Source organism: Drosophila kikkawai, chromosome 3L (assembly GCF_030179895.1).
Source record: "Drosophila kikkawai strain 14028-0561.14 chromosome 3L, DkikHiC1v2, whole genome shotgun sequence".
Taxonomy (NCBI): Eukaryota; Metazoa; Arthropoda; class Insecta; order Diptera; family Drosophilidae; genus Drosophila; species Drosophila kikkawai.
The window spans coordinates 32,040,634-32,058,138 of record NC_091730.1 but is presented as its reverse complement, the minus strand read 5'-3'; the positions used below and the strand labels follow the sequence as shown (position 1 = coordinate 32,058,138).

At 38.0% G+C, this 17,505-nt stretch overlaps 2 long non-coding RNA genes across 6 annotated transcripts; both read right to left on the bottom strand.

The window, feature by feature from the left end:
- Window positions 1–5,728: 5,728 nt before the first annotated feature.
- On the bottom strand, window positions 5,729–8,985 carry LOC121502703 (uncharacterized). Of its 3 annotated transcripts, none has more exons than XR_011444937.1 (4): window positions 8,209–8,974; window positions 7,618–8,113; window positions 6,675–7,531; window positions 5,729–6,280 (listed from the first exon to the last, which is right to left on the bottom strand). It is a non-coding gene; the product is annotated as an uncharacterized lncRNA (long non-coding RNA). The 3 variants fall into 3 exon arrangements; XR_005991063.2 differs by lacking the exon at window positions 5,729–6,280 and having other exon boundaries at window positions 6,296–6,892; window positions 6,952–7,531; XR_011444936.1 differs by lacking the exon at window positions 5,729–6,280 and having other exon boundaries at window positions 6,296–7,531; window positions 8,209–8,985.
- A 5,231-nt stretch (window positions 8,986–14,216) lies between these two features.
- On the bottom strand, window positions 14,217–17,505 carry LOC121502718 (uncharacterized). 3 transcript variants are annotated; one of them, XR_011444978.1, is made up of 4 exons: window positions 17,369–17,505; window positions 16,778–17,273; window positions 15,835–16,691; window positions 14,217–15,440 (listed from the first exon to the last, which is right to left on the bottom strand). It is a non-coding gene; the product is annotated as an uncharacterized lncRNA (long non-coding RNA). The 3 variants fall into 3 exon arrangements; XR_005991064.2 differs by having other exon boundaries at window positions 14,217–16,052; window positions 16,112–16,691; XR_011444977.1 differs by having other exon boundaries at window positions 14,217–16,691.

The following is a 17,505-nucleotide window of genomic DNA, read 5'->3' as shown; positions in this document are numbered from 1 at the left end:
CAAAGTCCCAAGAATGATTTAATCTGTTTTGGGGTCTTTGGCAATGGAAAATTTACAATAGCATTGGTTTTGTTTGGATTAGGTTTGATACCGTCTGTCGTGACAACATGTCCCAGAAACTCAGTTTCTTTTTTCATGAATTCGCACTTGTCTAGCTGCAGCTTCAAATTAGCATCCCTTAATTTTCCGAAGACTTTCCTAAGTGATAAGATATGCTCCTCCAATGAAGTGGAGTAGATAATTATATCATCTAGGTACACTAAGCAATCTCTGTAGATCAAATCTTCAAGAAGATTGTTCATGCATCTCTGGAATGTTGCAGGTGCATTTTTCAAACCAAAAGGCATACGTGTGTATTCGTAATGCCCATGTTTGGTCGAAAAGGCTGTCTTTGCAATGGAATTGTCATCCATTTGGATTTGATGGAATCCTTTAGCTAGGTCAATCGTGGTGAAATACTGGCAACGACCAAGTTTATCCAGTATCTCATCCATTCGTGGAATGGGAAATTTATCATTTACAGTGATCTCATTTAGATTCCTGTCGTCGACGACTAACCGAAATTTCGGTTTCCCTGAGGCATCAGCCTTCTTGGGGACCACCCAAATGGGAGAGCAGTAAGGAGATTTCGATTTACGAATTATTCCCTGCTCAATCATTTCTTTTATTTGTTTATTTACCTCCTGATCCACGCTTTGGGGATACTTATAGGGTTTTCGGTAAACTGGGTCCTCATGTTGAGTTTGGATAACGTGTTTGATAGTACTTGTGAAAGTCAAATTTTCACCTTCTTTGTACTGAATGTCCCTATATTCATAGAGAACCTTCTTCAAACACTCAACCTCTTCAACATTTAGGTGTTCGAGTCTATATTTATTGCATTCGCGTAACTCGTTTTCAACCGCGAAGCTGACTATTTCGTTGTCAACGGACTTAGGGTCAATTTTGGTTTCTATTTGGCCCTCTAAGTCTTTACTTGGAGTAAGGCACTTTGATGGTGCGGTCTTCTCCTTCTCTGATTTGGATTTTGCTCCTTTTGTAGGTGCAATTTTATTCATGAGCTGTTCTGCAAATGCAAGCTCATTTTTAAGTTTTGGGTCGAGGCATTTTGTAGATGCGGTCTCGCCCTTTTCTTCTTCGAAACAGAACTTATAGGTTTTGGAGCCTAAAGTTACTGTCTCCTTCCCATAATCAATTTTTGCTTTAGTGTCTTCTAAATAAGGGCGACCTAACAGGAAATCGTAATTTTCGGAAAAATTGTGCACATAAAATTTTTGTACAGACGGACACACAGCACTGGGTTTTAATTTGATGCTTTTTACCAATTTTATTGGCCCCTTTATAGTGTATACCGTTAGTTTTTCTATGCTTTCTTTTGCGTTTGCGAAGTTTTCCTTTATGATATTGATGGAAGAACCTGTGTCAACCATCCCCTTATAAAGCTTATTTTCGTAAGTGACTTTTATAAATGGACCGACCCTTCCTCTTCTAATTCCTGTATCTCCTAGGCAGCTTGATGAAAATTTACGTCCATGCGGCTCTGTCCGCTGGAACTTTCTCTCTGCCTCTTAACGCCTCCGCTATTATTCGCGTGGTTGGACGTTGAAGGTTGGAAATTGAGGGGATTGTTCTGCCTAGCCTGAGTTAAACCATCTCTGCATGTATTGTAATTTCCCCTTTGATTTGGTGGAATAGTTTGGTTACTCGGGTTAGTATTACGAGAAGTGTTTTGATTTTGATTATTCTGGTTAGTGTTTTGTGTTGAATAATTTTGGTTAGTAGAATTGTGATAATTACTGGGGTGATTATATTTGTTGTTATAATATCTTTGATTATTCTTCTGATTCTTATTCCCCCCGCTTTTGCGACCTTGCCAGCTCGATTTCGAAAAACTATCCATTGGATTTGAGTCGTAAAGACCCAACTCCATTGTGGCTTGTTTTAATTTAGGAATGGTATCTATGTCTTTTCTTGCTAGTGACATGTACATCCTGTCCGGAAGTTTTCTATCGATTGTCGTTTTTATTGTGGTTTTTAGCATTTCTGAATAATTGGACTTTGCCACAGGGTCACTCTCCAATTCTAGCTTATCAAATATATTTCTAACCTGACTTTCTAAACGTTCAATAAACTTACTAATACTGCCTGGATAGGTAGTCTGCTCCAGTTGTTTCATCAAGGTTACGTATGGACGGTGATCCTTGAATGATGTCGCCAGGGCTGTCCTCATATCGGTCCACGCTGTTGCTCCTGCTTGAGTTATTGCCTCTAGTGCGTCATCAACGATGACTCTCCTGATTGCTCCGTAGATTACGTGTGCTTGGCGTGCATCTTGAGTAGGATAAAGCGACAATAAGTGGTCCACCTGGCTAATAAAGCCAGACAGCTTTCCTGGAGTTCCATCGTAGTAATGCAACTCCTTTATTTGCGCCAGCAATTGATTTAGGTGTACTTCAGATAATTGTGGAACTGCCATGTTTTATATTTTGTTGGTTGGTAAGTTTATTGATTGGTTATATTATTTATTTGCAGAATTTATTTTCTGACCTCACGGGATTTTCAGTTTTTCTCACGGAATTAAATAATCTCTTGCTGATTTTATTTTTCCGACCGCACGGGATTTTTTGACACTTGAATCACGTAGATTCTTCTGCGGATCACTAATTTTAGAATCACTTTTAAAATTCGCTAGTGTTAGGACTGCTAGTCATATAGCATATCCTTTTTAGTTACACCAGTACCGTATTTTAAGGACTCTTTTATTTTAGGATCCTACCGACTGCGCCAATTAAATACTTGCGATATTCATAAGTTAAAAAAATATAAACTTTATTTAACTGAATATTGGTTTTACAAGTTATTTTATTTTGAAGAACACCAACCTAAATCTTTTAGGTCTTAAACTGAACTCATCTAATTAATTTGGATCGATTGACGTTCAAGCCTCGGTCTCGAGCTTTCAGATATGGATTTAAACTTTAAAGTTCTGGAGAGGATTTAGGAGAGAGCTTGGAGTTGATAATTAACCTTCTCTTAGATTCAAGTGCATTCGCTCTTGGATATAAGTGCTCTTTGATTTTTCGATTGTTTATTGAAATCTAATATTTTTGTTTTCGACTTTGGCGAGTCCGAACTTTGAACGTGGGAACGTGTGATGACTTAAGTCATAAATGTTTAGTCTACAGAAGGGACTGTCTGGAGTTTGTTTAGAGTTTCAGATTGCATCCTTTGTGTAGAGCCTGGGTTTATTCCACTAGCTTTGGCTTTGGAATTCTTATAAACATCCGGCGGTTGCTATCTGATGTGTATGGATATAAACTAGGGTAGCAAAGGGTGTATTGGGCAAGTGTGTTTATGTTACAGGGTATTACAATATTGTGTTTGTGTGGTGTGTAAAGTAGGCGTAGACAGAGTCCGTAGGACTGTGGATATGTCACTATATATATTACACATTATATTTTCATCCTCATACACATATGTACATACATTCCACATACATTTACATACAACATTTTTAAAAAAGAAAAAAACCAAGAAAATAAATTAAAATAAATAAAGAATAAAATATTAAAACAAAATTTTGTAAGCCAGTGTCCGTCTTTTTTCTGCATTTTATTGGCGCGCCTTACATACATAGTTCCGCTGCCGTCGCGACATCTGCATACTTACATACATACATAACTAAGAGCTTTACATTCTTTACAACGAACATTGAATTGAGAAAAAAAGTGTCAGGTGTTCCGATCCCATCATTCCGATCGAATTATTTTTCCTTATAATTAATATTTTTATTAATTAACTAGCTGACCCGGCAGACTTCGTACTGCCTCATCGATAAATAAAAGACCTAATCTTTTGTATAAAATGATTTTAAAACAAACAAATCGAATCCGTATTTAATAAAAAAGCATTTATTGAATAAAGCATGAATTATTATATTATACTAGCTGACCCGGCAGACTTCGTACTGCCTCATCGATAAATAAAAGACCTAATCTTTTGTATAAAATGATTTTAAAACAAACAAATCGAATCCGTATTTAATAAAAAAGCATTTATTGAATAAAGCATGAATTATTATATTATATTATTTTCGATACATCATGTTGCTTACTTACAAAACAGAGTTTTCCTGAAATACTGGCTATTTATAAGGTTTAAATTTGATATTCACAGACACACACTGTTAAAATACAGTCTGTTAATTAATTTAAAGCTTTCTCATAAACTATATTTTTTGTTTTGTTTTGTGGTGCGTAAATAAACAAAGAAGACGGTTTTCCGACGCGCGAACACGCGACGTATAATTGTCCATGCGCGAAACAGGGAAACTCCAAGTTGATTCCACAAACTTCTAACGACTGTCCTTGCGATTTATTTATGGTCATCGCAAAGGCCAGACGCACTGGAAATTGTAACCGTTTAAAATCGAATGGTAAGTTCGTTGGAATCATCGGTATCCGCGGGATCAAGACATCCTCTCCTTTGTATTTTCCTTTTATGATTGTCGCCTCAATGACGTTATTCATCAGTCTTTTCACAGCCAGTCTTGTTCCATTGCATAGTCGAGGTTGATTAATGTTACGCAGCATGATGACAACTGATCCCACTTTTAACTGCAAATTGTGAGGTGGTAATCCAGGCAATTCCAGTGAATTTAAAAACTCAGTGGGATAGTTGACTACGTCATCCTGGTTCATTACGGTGTCGACTGATTTGAAGGAAACCAACTGTCCTGGAAGAAAATTCTGAATGGTCGCATTAAGATCCTCGACATCTTTATTTTTCGCTGCTAATATTGCTCGTTCACCCAGCCAATTATGGTTATTGAACTTTTGCGCTATATCTGGGAAAACTCGCTGAATAAGCTCCACTTTTGAGTCTGTGATGTGACAGAAATCTGTAGGTAATGTGATGAATCCGGTCGAGGTGTCCACTGCAACTTTATTATTTCCAATGTCTAACAACTGCTTCGCAAACACATTTGCAGTTTCATCTTGTTGCAAAAATACTCGCATGTTAGTTGTTAAGTGGAGTGTCTTTACGTACTGCCACAAATTTGATGATTTTAGGCATGCATTTAGTTCATCAGCAACAGTTGATCGGGGAATAACTGGAAGAGTCTGACGAAAATCACCTGACAACAGAATCATGGCCCCACCAAAAATATTTTGGTTGTCACGAAGATCTTTCAACGTTCTGTCCAGTGCCTCCAGTGACCTCTTATGGGCCATTGTGCATTCATCCCAAACAATCAATTTGCATACCTGTAGGATCTTGGCCATTGCGCTATTTTTGGCGATGTTGCAAATTGGTGTTTCGGTGATTTGCATGTTTAGTGGTAATTTCAAGGCAGAATGTGCAGTCCGCCCGCCTTCTAGCAGAGTTGCAGCTATTCCAGATGAAGCCAACGCTAGAGCAACATCATTTCGCGATCTGATCCTCGCCAAAAGCAATGAAATTAAAAACGTTTTTCCGGTTCCTCCGGGAGCATCAAGGAAATAAATTCCACCAGATCCACTGTTCACAGCTTCTATCAAAGTGTCGTACGCAATTCTTTGTTGTTGATTTAATTGTGGAACATTTGTACGAACTGTTTCGGCCAATGCTTCAATGTCGTACTGATGTTCTCTTTGCAACTCGTGGTTTAATGCATCGTGCATATGACGATTGGGTGCTGTCATTCCCAAACACGACAATACTTTATTTGCCAACAATAAACACATATCTTCTATCATGATCAATGTGTCATTGTAAATTTCTTCAGTCATTTGTAGTGTATGATTCAAAGTTTGACGGCGCACACGATGCAAAACATCCTCAGACATGTCATCTCTATACTTAACCCACAAATCTTTTGGATTCGAGGGGAAACATGTCGATATGATAATCGCAAACAATGTACGAATTTGATGCGGCGATGAAGATATTACGGAATCCTTGAGCGTATCATCCCAGTGCGAATCATTCTCAAGTAAATGTAATAGTTGACATGCCTCACGGTAAGTCGCACACAGCTGTCCATTAACTGTTCTCAGTTGTTGAAACGATGTCGGACCACGAACATTCACCAACAACAACCGCAAATAATAACATTCATCGTTATTTGGATGTACTGTGTAGATGCGACCCAGAGCATCTGAAGCAAATACATTTGGATGTCCTTCAACTGGTGTTCCTTGTTTTCGACGCTGAAACGATTTCGATGATGCGTTCCATGTGTAATAGCGTGGCATGTCAGCATACAGCAAAGTGCGAGCAAAATCATCAGTTTGACAGACTGTGACGAAACTTGTTAATGTTGTCGACGGTGGATGTGTCGCCCTGTCTGCCGCGTTAGATGCATTAAAATAAACTCGTTGACCATTTTCTAAATGGACTGCCAAATGGACTACTGTAGGGTGTCTTTCATGGATCGCAAATGAAAAGATTCGCCAAATAGCTTCATTGCTACTTACATAGCGACCCATCTGGTACTGTGATATTTCATCATTTGCATTGGTTACACCGAAGACAGCCATATCACTACCTTTATTAACATATTTACATATGTACTTTATCGACTTCACAGAATTACAATATTCCACATTGATGTGAGTCTCAAAAGCTTTGGACAATATTGGCGAGTATGGCACAATCCAACGATTGTCTACATCAACATTTTGTCCTCTTACCTTCACAACTACCGATCGCCCACTGTCCGCAACTGATCGCCGACGATACAATGGGTATCCATCATTTCCCGTTATGGTTTCAGCAAGCAGGTCTCTTGGGTATCGCTTGGAACACCTACCGTCGACCATACAGTGTGAATTGTAGTTGAAATGTCCGCAAGGTCCATGTATCATGTGTTTGGTAACTACTGCATGCAATTTTGGGTCAACTATTTCATCTGGAATTTCAGCTGAAATTATGGAATCAATCTCATCTGGCCTTATTTTGTCCACTAACCAGACTAAAATGTGCGCATGTGGCAATCCACGCTTTTGCCATTCTACAGAGTACATCCAACAACGGACTCGGCCATACACACAATGCTTTATTAAAAAATTCATGAGAGATTTTAATTTTTGTTTAAAAACTCTGGCGGTTATGTCATGTCTATCAACTGGTGTTTGGCTATGTAGTAATTCCTTCTTGATTTCGGACCATTTTGGGTTACATGTGAATGTAACAAATAAGTCTGGGCGGCCATAATGCCTAACATATGACATAGCATCCTGAGCATATTCATGCATGTGGCGTGGGCTTCCTATATAAGTAGCTGGCAAAATTGTCATTCTTCCTACATTATTCACATTGCCATCAGCATTTATAGCATCGCGGAGATGAATGTATTCCTCTGACCGTAGCCGTCGTTGGTTCAAACGGATGTATGTCAATCGTTCAGTCTCAATTTTGACATACATATCAACTGCAAACTGATGAAAAAGTCGTTGACACATCAAAATATGATTTACTTCACCTTGACGGATCATGAGTCTGTATGAATAGAAATTCATAGCACTAACTTTTTTGTTGGTTTCAGCACCTGCAATCAAAAATGATAAATGTTTAAATTGTTACTTCGATGAATTGAATTTAAAAATATTATTTAATCTTGTTCAATTCATTTACCTGTTACTTGATTTACCATTTTGATATTAAAATGGTATCCATCTTCCCCCTGCCAGAAGATCAAAGGATATTGTAGTGCATCATAACTCCTGTGTGTTTCAGATACACGTTTTAAATCACTATTCCGACGATGAAGCACAATATCTCTAGATTGTAAATTTTCTCCCACAATGACAACAGCCACTTCATCAATGGTAGGTGAATTGAACCTCCTTGTGTGTTCACCGGCAGGTGTTTTGTCAGCTCGAATAATAATGTTATGGCTATCAGATGGCATCCGATCCAATGCTATTTTGAACATGTTTACTAAATTGTTATTCTGATGAAGAAACATTTGTAATTGTTGGACAATGGTTCTCTTCACTGTTGGATTGTGAGCACAACGATTATTAATTTCCGCATCTGAATTGCCCATAAAATAAATTTGTAAAAATTGATGATCTGCATCAGGTAGTGGTAACAGAGTTCCCAGTAAGTGATAAATTTGTCCTTGTATCTGTAATTTTTAAAAATTTGTCTATTAATTATTTCCGATATATATTTATTTTAGTACAAACTTTAATAATATAAAAAAATATTCTTATATAATACCTTGAAAGTGGGCATGAAATTGTCTTGTATAATATGTGTAGCACCAAATGATGTCATCTGGAAACAGTTGTTATATTTCTGAATGTTGGTCAAAAAGTGCTTAGAATCATTTCCAATTCCAGAAACTAAAGAGCGTAAAGGATCTGGTGGTGGGACCAATTGTGGCAATTTTACTTTGCCTTCAGCACAACATAATCCAGTAGATTCACCAGTGTATTTTAACGCCTTACAATATTTACAAATTGTTTTCATTTCCCCAATTGTTACTGATTTGTCGGCACAATAATTAATTGCCGGATCATAGTGGAATGCAGCTCGTTCAAGAATCACAGGAGCACTGCGTCTGCGGATTCGCTCAATTTCATTATGTCTAGCTTGCTGTTGTTGTGTTTGATGTGCACGAACTCGTTGCATTCTAAGCCTATCTCCTACATTGTCACTCACTAAAGAACGCAATTCTGACATAGCAATACGACTATTTTCTTGATCTCTCTGTCTCTGGTCATCAGTGCGGTTAGCACGTGAGGTAGCTCTTCGCACATTTGATTGACTACGACGACCTACGTTAGGTCGTCTTCTCCTCGGCATCGTAAATTGTAATTGAGAAAATTTCCCGTTTATTTAGCAGTAAAGTGTCACTATCACAAAAAAGAGCACATTACTTGGAATGTCACTATCACAAAGGATCACCAAAGTAAAGAAAGTTCTCGCGCACGTAGCCACAAAGATAGAAGGATGCACTCATAGATATCGTAACTCGTAACACAATATAATATCGTAATACTTTTTTCCGTGCTCTGACTGAAAAGCGACAGACAGGATGGATACTTTTTTCCGTGCTCTTTCATAGGCTTCACCGTTATCTCGCTTGTCCGAATGTAAATTGTTGTTGGATCGCCGAAAAAAGTACATCGCGAAAAATCAGTTGTATTTTGCGTTGCGGGCAAGATGTTTGATATTGCAGAATCTAATTTTTTATTTTGTAAAAATTGCTATGGTGAGCCCCAATGCATTGTTAAAATGTATTTTCATGTATTTTTATTACTTCCGATATCTTAATTTGAATTTACTTTCATTTTTTTCAGTGCAGAAATTTGAAGTAAAAAAAAACTTTTGCGTAAATGTATTTGTGTTTTCATTTATATGTATTGGTGCGTTGCTCTGCCATAAGCAACGTTTGGGCACCCCTGTTATACAGCGGTAATAAATTACAAATTGACTCTCCATTTTATTTAGAAAACGTTTGTATGGGAAATAGAAAAATACTGTTTTGAGGATTTTCCCGGCAATTATTCGAATTTTTCTCACCTTTTAAACCTTCCCTAGACCTCCACGAATAATTCAAGACCAAGATAAGATAAATCCGTTCAGCCATTCTCGAGTTTTAGCGAGACTAACGAACAGCAATTGATTTTTATATATATAGATTATTTTACTTACAAAACAGAGTTTTCCTGAAATACTGGCTATTTATAAGGTTTAAATTTGATATTCACAGACACACACTGTTAAAATACAGTCTGTTAATTAATTTAAAGCTTTCTCATAAACTATATTTTTTGTTTTGTTTTGTGGTGCGTAAATAAACAAAGAAGACGGTTTTCCGACGCGCGAACACGCGACGTATAATTGTCCATGCGCGAAACAGGGAAACTCCAAGTTGATTCCACAAACTTCTAACGACTGTCCTTGCGATTTATTTATGGTCATCGCAAAGGCCAGACGCACTGGAAATTGTAACCGTTTAAAATCGAATGGTAAGTTCGTTGGAATCATCGGTATCCGCGGGATCAAGACATCCTCTCCTTTGTATTTTCCTTTTATGATTGTCGCCTCAATGACGTTATTCATCAGTCTTTTCACAGCCAGTCTTGTTCCATTGCATAGTCGAGGTTGATTAATGTTACGCAGCATGATGACAACTGATCCCACTTTTAACTGCAAATTGTGAGGTGGTAATCCAGGCAATTCCAGTGAATTTAAAAACTCAGTGGGATAGTTGACTACGTCATCCTGGTTCATTACGGTGTCGACTGATTTGAAGGAAACCAACTGTCCTGGAAGAAAATTCTGAATGGTCGCATTAAGATCCTCGACATCTTTATTTTTCGCTGCTAATATTGCTCGTTCACCCAGCCAATTATGGTTATTGAACTTTTGCGCTATATCTGGGAAAACTCGCTGAATAAGCTCCACTTTTGAGTCTGTGATGTGACAGAAATCTGTAGGTAATGTGATGAATCCGGTCGAGGTGTCCACTGCAACTTTATTATTTCCAATGTCTAACAACTGCTTCGCAAACACATTTGCAGTTTCATCTTGTTGCAAAAATACTCGCATGTTAGTTGTTAAGTGGAGTGTCTTTACGTACTGCCACAAATTTGATGATTTTAGGCATGCATTTAGTTCATCAGCAACAGTTGATCGGGGAATAACTGGAAGAGTCTGACGAAAATCACCTGACAACAGAATCATGGCCCCACCAAAAATATTTTGGTTGTCACGAAGATCTTTCAACGTTCTGTCCAGTGCCTCCAGTGACCTCTTATGGGCCATTGTGCATTCATCCCAAACAATCAATTTGCATACCTGTAGGATCTTGGCCATTGCGCTATTTTTGGCGATGTTGCAAATTGGTGTTTCGGTGATTTGCATGTTTAGTGGTAATTTCAAGGCAGAATGTGCAGTCCGCCCGCCTTCTAGCAGAGTTGCAGCTATTCCAGATGAAGCCAACGCTAGAGCAACATCATTTCGCGATCTGATCCTCGCCAAAAGCAATGAAATTAAAAACGTTTTTCCGGTTCCTCCGGGAGCATCAAGGAAATAAATTCCACCAGATCCACTGTTCACAGCTTCTATCAAAGTGTCGTACGCAATTCTTTGTTGTTGATTTAATTGTGGAACATTTGTACGAACTGTTTCGGCCAATGCTTCAATGTCGTACTGATGTTCTCTTTGCAACTCGTGGTTTAATGCATCGTGCATATGACGATTGGGTGCTGTCATTCCCAAACACGACAATACTTTATTTGCCATCAATAAACACATATCTTCTATCATGATCAATGTGTCATTGTAAATTTCTTCAGTCATTTGTAGTGTATGATTCAAAGTTTGACGGCGCACACGATGCAAAACATCCTCAGACATGTCATCTCTATACTTAACCCACAAATCTTTTGGATTCGAGGGGAAACATGTCGATATGATAATCGCAAACAATGTACGAATTTGATGCGGCGATGAAGATATTACGGAATCCTTGAGCGTATCATCCCAGTGCGAATCATTCTCAAGTAAATGTAATAGTTGACATGCCTCACGGTAAGTCGCACACAGCTGTCCATTAACTGTTCTCAGTTGTTGAAACGATGTCGGACCACGAACATTCACCAACAACAACCGCAAATAATAACATTCATCGTTATTTGGATGTACTGTGTAGATGCGACCCAGAGCATCGGATTGCGAGCACAACGATTATTAATTTCCGCATCTGAATTGCCCATAAAATAAATTTGTAAAAATTGATGATCTGCATCAGGTAGTGGTAACAGAGTTCCCAGTAAGTGATAAATTTGTCCTTGTATCTGTAATTTTTAAAAATTTGTCTATTAATTATTTCCGATATATATTTATTTTAGTACAAACTTTAATAATATAAAAAAATATTCTTATATAATACCTTGAAAGTGGGCATGAAATTGTCTTGTATAATATGTGTAGCACCAAATGATGTCATCTGGAAACAGTTGTTATATTTCTGAATGTTGGTCAAAAAGTGCTTAGAATCATTTCCAATCCCAGAAACTAAAGAGCGTAAAGGATCTGGTGGTGGGACCAATTGTGGCAATTTTACTTTGCCTTCAGCACAACATAATCCAGTAGATTCACCAGTGTATTTTAACGCCTTACAATATTTACAAATTGTTTTCATTTCCCCAATTGTTACTGATTTGTCGGCACAATAATTAATTGCCGGATCATAGTGGAATGCAGCTCGTTCAAGAATCACAGGAGCACTGCGTCTGCGGATTCGCTCAATTTCATTATGTCTAGCTTGCTGTTGTTGTGTTTGATGTGCACGAACTCGTTGCATTCTAAGCCTATCTCCTACATTGTCACTCACTAAAGAACGCAATTCTGACATAGCAATACGACTATTTTCTTGATCTCTCTGTCTCTGGTCATCAGTGCGGTTAGCACGTGAGGTAGCTCTTCGCACATTTGATTGACTACGACGACCTACGTTAGGTCGTCTTCTCCTCGGCATCGTAAATTGTAATTGAGAAAATTTCCCGTTTATTTAGCAGTAAAGTGTCACTATCACAAAAAAGAGCACATTACTTGGAATGTCACTATCACAAAGGATCACCAAAGTAAAGAAAGTTCTCGCGCACGTAGCCACAAAGCTCTGACTGAAAAGCGACAGACAGGATGGATACTTTTTTCCGTGCTCTTTCATAGGCTTCACCGTTATCTCGCTTGTCCGAATGTAAATTGTTGTTGGATCGCCGAAAAAAGTACATCGCGAAAAATCAGTTGTATTTTGCGTTGCGGGCAAGATGTTTGATATTGCAGAATCTAATTTTTTATTTTGTAAAAATTGCTATGGTGAGCCCCAATGCATTGTTAAAATGTATTTTCATGTATTTTTATTACTTCCGATATCTTAATTTGAATTTACTTTCATTTTTTTCAGTGCAGAAATTTGAAGTAAAAAAAACTTTTGCGTAAATGTATTTGTGTTTTCATTTATATGTATTGGTGCGTTGCTCTGCCATAAGCAACGTTTGGGCACCCCTGTTATACAGCGGTAATAAATTACAAATTGACTCTCCATTTTATTTAGAAAACGTTTGTATGGGAAATAGAAAAATACTGTTTTGAGGATTTTCCCGGCAATTATTCGAATTTTTCTCACCTTTTAAACCTTCCCTAGACCTCCACGAATAATTCAAGACCAAGATAAGATAAATCCGTTCAGCCATTCTCGAGTTTTAGCGAGACTAACGAACAGCAATTGATTTTTATATATATAGATTATTTTCGATACATCATGTTGCTTACTTACAAAACAGAGTTTTCCTGAAATACTGGCTATTTATAAGGTTTAAATTTGATATTCACAGACACACACTGTTAAAATACAGTCTGTTAATTAATTTAAAGCTTTCTCATAAACTATATTTTTTGTTTTGTTTTGTGGTGCGTAAATAAACAAAGAAGACGGTTTTCCGACGCGCGAACACGCGACGTATAATTGTCCATGCGCGAAACAGGGAAACTCCAAGTTGATTCCACAAACTTCTAACGACTGTCCTTGCGATTTATTTATGGTCATCGCAAAGGCCAGACGCACTGGAAATTGTAACCGTTTAAAATCGAATGGTAAGTTCGTTGGAATCATCGGTATCCGCGGGATCAAGACATCCTCTCCTTTGTATTTTCCTTTTATGATTGTCGCCTCAATGACGTTATTCATCAGTCTTTTCACAGCCAGTCTTGTTCCATTGCATAGTCGAGGTTGATTAATGTTACGCAGCATGATGACAACTGATCCCACTTTTAACTGCAAATTGTGAGGTGGTAATCCAGGCAATTCCAGTGAATTTAAAAACTCAGTGGGATAGTTGACTACGTCATCCTGGTTCATTACGGTGTCGACTGATTTGAAGGAAACCAACTGTCCTGGAAGAAAATTCTGAATGGTCGCATTAAGATCCTCGACATCTTTATTTTTCGCTGCTAATATTGCTCGTTCACCCAGCCAATTATGGTTATTGAACTTTTGCGCTATATCTGGGAAAACTCGCTGAATAAGCTCCACTTTTGAGTCTGTGATGTGACAGAAATCTGTAGGTAATGTGATGAATCCGGTCGAGGTGTCCACTGCAACTTTATTATTTCCAATGTCTAACAACTGCTTCGCAAACACATTTGCAGTTTCATCTTGTTGCAAAAATACTCGCATGTTAGTTGTTAAGTGGAGTGTCTTTACTGCCACAAATTTGATGATTTTAGGCATGCATTTAGTTCATCAGCAACAGTTGATCGGGGAATAACTGGAAGAGTCTGACGAAAATCACCTGACAACAGAATCATGGCCCCACCAAAAATATTTTGGTTGTCACGAAGATCTTTCAACGTTCTGTCCAGTGCCTCCAGTGACCTCTTATGGGCCATTGTGCATTCATCCCAAACAATCAATTTGCATACCTGTAGGATCTTGGCCATTGCGCTATTTTTGGCGATGTTGCAAATTGGTGTTTCGGTGATTTGCATGTTTAGTGGTAATTTCAAGGCAGAATGTGCAGTCCGCCCGCCTTCTAGCAGAGTTGCAGCTATTCCAGATGAAGCCAACGCTAGAGCAACATCATTTCGCGATCTGATCCTCGCCAAAAGCAATGAAATTAAAAACGTTTTTCCGGTTCCTCCGGGAGCATCAAGGAAATAAATTCCACCAGATCCACTGTTCACAGCTTCTATCAAAGTGTCGTACGCAATTCTTTGTTGTTGATTTAATTGTGGAACATTTGTACGAACTGTTTCGGCCAATGCTTCAATGTCGTACTGATGTTCTCTTTGCAACTCGTGGTTTAATGCATCGTGCATATGACGATTGGGTGCTGTCATTCCCAAACACGACAATACTTTATTTGCCATCAATAAACACATATCTTCTATCATGATCAATGTGTCATTGTAAATTTCTTCAGTCATTTGTAGTGTATGATTCAAAGTTTGACGGCGCACACGATGCAAAACATCCTCAGACATGTCATCTCTATACTTAACCCACAAATCTTTTGGATTCGAGGGGAAACATGTCGATATGATAATCGCAAACAATGTACGAATTTGATGCGGCGATGAAGATATTACGGAATCCTTGAGCGTATCATCCCAGTGCGAATCATTCTCAAGTAAATGTAATAGTTGACATGCCTCACGGTAAGTCGCACACAGCTGTCCATTAACTGTTCTCAGTTGTTGAAACGATGTCGGACCACGAACATTCACCAACAACAACCGCAAATAATAACATTCATCGTTATTTGGATGTACTGTGTAGATGCGACCCAGAGCATCTGAAGCAAATACATTTGGATGTCCTTCAACTGGTGTTCCTTGTTTTCGACGCTGAAACGATTTCGATGATGCGTTCCATGTGTAATAGCGTGGCATGTCAGCATACAGCAAAGTGCGAGCAAAATCATCAGTTTGACAGACTGTGAAGAAACTTGTTAATGTTGTCGACGGTGGATGTGTCGCCCTGTCTGCCGCGTTAGATGCATTAAAATAAACTCGTTGACCATTTTCTAAATGGACTGCCAAATGGACTACTGTAGGGTGTCTTTCATGGATCGCAAATGAAAAGATTCGCCAAATAGCTTCATTGCTACTTACATAGCGACCCATCTGGTACTGTGATATTTCATCATTTGCATTGGTTACACCGAAGACAGCCATATCACTACCTTTATTAACATATTTACATATGTACTTTATCGACTTCACAGAATTACAATATTCCACATTGATGTGAGTCTCAAAAGCTTTGGACAATATTGGCGAGTATGGCACAATCCAACGATTGTCTACATCAACATTTTGTCCTCTTACCTTCACAACTACCGATCGCCCACTGTCCGCAACTGATCGCCGACGATACAATGGGTATCCATCATTTCCCGTTATGGTTTCAGCAAGCAGGTCTCTTGGGTATCGCTTGGAACACCTACCGTCGACCATACAGTGTGAATTGTAGTTGAAATGTCCGCAAGGTCCATGTATCATGTGTTTGGTAACTACTGCATGCAATTTTGGGTCAACTATTTCATCTGGAATTTCAGCTGAAATTATGGAATCAATCTCATCTGGCCTTATTTTGTCCACTAACCAGACTAAAATGTGCGCATGTGGCAATCCACGCTTTTGCCATTCTACAGAGTACATCCAACAACGGACTCGGCCATACACACAATGCTTTATTAAAAAATTCATGAGAGATTTTAATTTTTGTTTAAAAACTCTGGCGGTTATGTCATGTCTATCAACTGGTGTTTGGCTATGTAGTAATTCCTTCTTGATTTCGGACCATTTTGGGTTACATGTGAATGTAACAAATAAGTCTGGGCGGCCATAATGCCTAACATATGACATAGCATCCTGAGCATATTCATGCATGTGGCGTGGGCTTCCTATATAAGTAGCTGGCAAAATTGTCATTCTTCCTACATTATTCACATTGCCATCAGCATTTATAGCATCGCGGAGATGAATGTATTCCTCTGACCGTAGCCGTCGTTGGTTCAAACGGATGTATATCAATCGTTCAGTCTCAATTTTGACATACATATCAACTGCAAACTGATGAAAAAGTCGTTGACACATCAAAATATGATTTACTTCACCTTGACGGATCATGAGTCTGTATGAATAGAAATTCATAGCACTAACTTTTTTGTTGGTTTCAGCACCTGCAATCAAAAATGATAAATGTTTAAATTGTTACTTCGATGAATTGAATTTAAAAATATTATTTAATCTTGTTCAATTCATTTACCTGTTACTTGATTTACCATTTTGATATTAAAATGGTATCCATCTTCCCCCTGCCAGAAGATCAAAGGATATTGTAGTGCATCATAACTCCTGTGTGTTTCAGATACACGTTTTAAATCACTATTCCGACGATGAAGCACAATATCTCTAGATTGTAAATTTTCTCCCACAATGACAACAGCCACTTCATCAATGGTAGGTGAATTGAACCTCCTTGTGTGTTCACCGGCAGGTGTTTTGTCAGCTCGAATAATAATGTTATGGCTATCAGATGGCATCCGATCCAATGCTATTTTGAACATGTTTACTAAATTGTTATTCTGATGAAGAAACATTTGTAATTGTTGGACAATGGTTCTCTTCACTGTTGGATTGTGAGCACAACGATTATTAATTTCCGCATCTGAATTGCCCATAAAATAAATTTGTAAAAATTGATGATCTGCATCAGGTAGTGGTAACAGAGTTCCCAGTAAGTGATAAATTTGTCCTTGTATCTGTAATTTTTAAAAATTTGTCTATTAATTATTTCCGATATATATTTATTTTAGTACAAACTTTAATAATATAAAAAAATATTCTTATATAATACCTTGAAAGTGGGCATGAAATTGTCTTGTATAATATGTGTAGCACCAAATGATGTCATCTGGAAACAGTTGTTATATTTCTGAATGTTGGTCAAAAAGTGCTTAGAATCATTTCCAATCCCAGAAACTAAAGAGCGTA